The sequence below is a fragment of the Amblyraja radiata genome, chromosome 7, assembly GCF_010909765.2.
Source record: "Amblyraja radiata isolate CabotCenter1 chromosome 7, sAmbRad1.1.pri, whole genome shotgun sequence".
Taxonomy (NCBI): domain Eukaryota; kingdom Metazoa; phylum Chordata; class Chondrichthyes; order Rajiformes; family Rajidae; genus Amblyraja; species Amblyraja radiata.
Window position 1 is genome coordinate 52,264,586 of NC_045962.1, and position 4,179 is coordinate 52,268,764.

Below are 4,179 nucleotides of genomic sequence, written 5' to 3' on the forward strand. Positions count from 1 at the left end.
CTACTTCATTTCAGGAAAGACTTTGATCTGTGAATGATGAGGATGTGGCAGAAGTTATTAAAGCTGTTGAATCTGATAATCGACCCCAAATTAGGTTCGCCAAGAAATTGGACACATGATAATATTTCCTCCCACATGGCAGATTACAATTTTAAATCATTTTCTGAGCACACGAGCACACCTTGCACTACTTTCCCAATTAGATTGCACAGGTCCACAGGTCATGCACAGAAGTAAATCAAACCATCAGCCAATCCCACCAAATTAACTCTGTTTAACAACTTCTTCTTCTTCCTCATGTCCGGCCATCTTCTATATCACGTCTTTCCGGTCGGTCAGTGACGGTTGACGGTCATTGGTTGCAGAATTGGCTACTTCAGTCAGTCACTGTGGTACAGTTTCTGTCATCAGCATTGCCCGGGATACGCCACGTGGAGGCTTCTGCGTGTATCCCTGTTTAACAATTGGTTTGATAATACCAATTCCCTTGTAATTTATTTAAGATACAAGATACAAGATACAAGATACATTTATTTGTCACATGTACCAATTGGTACAGTGAAATGTGTGGTCGCCATACAGCCATACGAATAATAAAGAGCACAGAACACAATAGTCTTTAACACAGATATCCCCACACAGCGGGATCAAAGTTCCCACTGTGAGGGAAGGCTCCAAAATTCAGTCATCCTCCTCTGCTGTCCTCCCGTGGTCGGGGGGCTCCCGAACCCCCACTGTCGCCGCTACGGGTGGCCCGATATTCAGGCTTGCTCGCCGGGGTGATGGAAGTCTGACATCGGGACTGGAGGACATCCTCCGCGGCTTAAACATCTGAATCGGTCACCTCCTACCAGAGTCCGTGGCTCCCAAAGTCCACAGGTCACGCCGGGTGGAGATTCAACGCTGGCGGCCCTCGGCAAAGGGCCCCAGGACTCCGCGATGTTGAAGTCAGCTTCGCCCGCGTTGGAAGCTCTTCAAACCACAGCTCCGCGATGTTGAAGCAGCAGGCCCAACACTCCGGAGCTTCAACGGCGATCCCAGGTGAGAGATCGCCTGCTCCGCGGTGAATCCAGCGCTGCACCGCAGTTGCTGGAGCTCTGGTCCGGTCCCCGGCAGGAAAGGCCGCTCCAATCCAGGTGGTAGGCTGCGAGAGGGGACCGAGGACGCGACTCAGAGAATAGTCGCATCCTCACCAGGAAGTGACTGGGAAACGGTTTCCCCTTACCCTATCCCCCTCCCCCACATAGAAAAGCTAAATAAACTAAAGAAACATACTTTTAAAACTAAATTAAAATTAAAAAAGGATAGAAAAACAAACTGTAGGCAGAGGCTGCCTTCAATGTGGCGCCCCTAGTGGCCAATTCTTGTCTCTTATCCCACCAAATTAATAGTGACTGCACCTAACACCTTGTGTGAACCATACACATAATATCTAGGGTGAAGAACAGGAGGAAGCAGGCAGCATCGGGATCTGGACGTGCCAAAGTGGGCATTACCATAGATCAGGGATTGACGGATGGAAATGTGCCTTTGGGTTATGGGCCTTTGAAAATAGTTTGTGTTGTTCAGCAGAAAATATTGACAGACACAAAGTGTTGGAGTAACTCAGCAGGTCAAGCAGCATCTCTGGAGAAATTGCTTTCGCTTAGGCAGTTTATAACCCAGCGGTATCATGTCTGACGAATCTTATAGAATTTTTTGAGGATGTAACTAGTAGAATGGATAAGGGAGAACCAGTGGATGTGTTATATTTGGACTTTCAGAAGGCTTTCCACGAGGATCAATCCATCAGTTCCTCCACATTGCTCCTCACTGGTACTGATCACAACACACAACACTGGGCCTCTGTGAGCCCTGAACGTGTGTATGGGTTCTACGTCCAGTGATGTACTCTTTTTTGCTGGAGTAGTCTTTTGTAAATTCCACAACTTTATCGTGTGATCTTCTGAGGTAGTTACCAGAACAGGTTCAACCGGGTGAAACGCAAGGTCTCTTATCCCATCAAAATGACTCCGCAACGTGAATTTAGGATTCCAAGTCTTTCTTAATGCATCCTTATTGTTTGCGATATCATAATTTAACGGGTCTGCTTCATTAGCAACTGTAAGGCCGACCAACTCCCCAAGACCCAATGCGTTCTCCAGTGCTTCGTCTGTACCCATGATAAAGGACTTTCCCGATCCTGGCGGAAAGGTCAATCTTCAACTTCTTCTGTCCTGCCGGTTTCATGCTCAGTTAGTCGTGTGCTAGTTGGTCTGGGAGGAGAATTTACTGAAGACTGCAGTGGAGGAAGTTCATCTACATCTCTTGTAGCCAACATGTCTTGTAACTTTGATCTGTTCGGCCTCTCCACTCCCTTTTTCCCCTTTCACTCCTTTTTGTACTGCTCCTTGAGTTTTGTTATTAGTACCTGGTCCACGACCCAGCTCTCTGGTGTGGGACACACATCTTCCTTGTCTTGAGCTAGTGTTGAACTTTCATCAGCAACCCTCTCAAAATCTCATTCTGTTCCATCACCTGCACTCCTGGACTCTCCTGCTTCTTCCCCATCTTCAGTAGTTCCTAAGAAGTCAAACTCTCTCAGTGCTTCCACAGTGTCCATATCTTCTATTGCAATAAAGTTTTCATTCATTCATTAGAAGGTGCAACCTTATCAAATGAGGTATCAATAATGGTTTGCTCTTTTCGATCAGACTCATCATCGTCATCTTCATCGCTAAATACTGCTGCAGCATTTTAAAGAATTTTAATTGTTTCCAGCACATCGGCTGAATCGGTCGGAAGAGGTTTAACTTTCTCTCCGGAATTTCCAATCATGTCCGTCCTTTTCAATAGCGTTTCACCACCATTTATAACAGACTCCAAACTCATGTTTTCTGATAATTTGTCTGGATCATCACCAGTGAGGCCAAGTAGTGCCCGTGCTCGCCTTGACTTCACATCTATTATGGTATCAGTGTAATTCACCTCCTGCAAGTATTGACGAAGCAGCTGCCTCCCTTGCTTCCATGTTAATTGATTATTTCGTGAGGTCTGTATTTCATTTTCATTCCCTTCATCAGAATCATAATTTGGAGGCTTCATATCTCCTTGATTCAACTCTGTGCCGTATTTCAATTTATGGTGTTTAGATCTTTCTTGCTTAAAAGCATATTCAAGCATTTTAATTATTCTGACTAAAGCCTTCTTCAAGTTCTCCTGGCCTTTTCTCTCTCCTTGCAAGAAAGAAATCTGTGCCAGTAACTCCACCCTATCCACTTCCCACTGCGTCCTCTCCACCTAGAAGCGGGCCCACTCGTGCTGCAGGAAGTGCAGAATGCCCAGGATGTTGTACTGCGGCCGCTGCGCTTGGCCCTCCATACCCAGCTGCTGCTGCTGCTGCGCAGGTAGGCTCCGGCCGCCGAGGCCCGGACCTCCAGCCGCGTCGCTCAGCACCGAGTTATTGCCGAGGAACAGCCCGGCTGCTGGGTGTTCATCCATGGCTGGGCCCCAGAACCCTTCGTCCGTCCCCTCCACCTCCACGCTGACGGCTGCCGCCCGGCCGCCGGCCCACACCGGTGATGGCTCCGGCCGCTCCTTCCCCTTCCCGCTTGGGGCGGGCTGGCTGCGCGCATGCGGCCGGCCTTTAGGATTTAAACCGCATTCGTGGTTATATAACCCAGCGGTATCATGTCTGACGAATCTTATAGAATTTTTCGAGGATATAACTAGTAGAGTGGATAAGGGAGAACCAGTGGATGTGTTATATCTGGACTTTCGGAAGGCTTTCGACAAGGTCCCACATAAGAGATTAGTATGCAAACTTAAAGCACACGGTATTGGGGATTCAGTATTGATGTGGATAGAGAACTGGCTGGCAGACAGGAGCAAAGAGTAGGAGTAAACGGGTCCTTTTCAGAATGGCAGGCAGTGACTAGTGGGGTACCACAAGGCTCAATGCTGGGACCCCAGCTATTTACAATATATATTAATGATTTGGACGAGTGAATTGAATGCAACATCTCCAAGTTTGCGGATGGCATGAAGCTGGGGGGCAGTGTTAGCTGTGAGGAGGATGCTAGGAAGCTGCAAGGTGACTTGGATAGGTTGGGTGAGTGGGCAAATTCATGGCAGATGCAGTATAATGTGGATAAATGTGAGGTTATCCACTTTGGTGGCAAGAACTGGAAAGTATACTAT

General features: G+C 47.6%; 1 pseudogene; it reads right to left on the reverse strand.

Moving 5' to 3' along the window:
- LOC116974889 lies at positions 1-3,464 on the reverse strand (annotated as a pseudogene).
- Between the last annotated feature and the right edge of the window lie 715 nt (positions 3,465-4,179).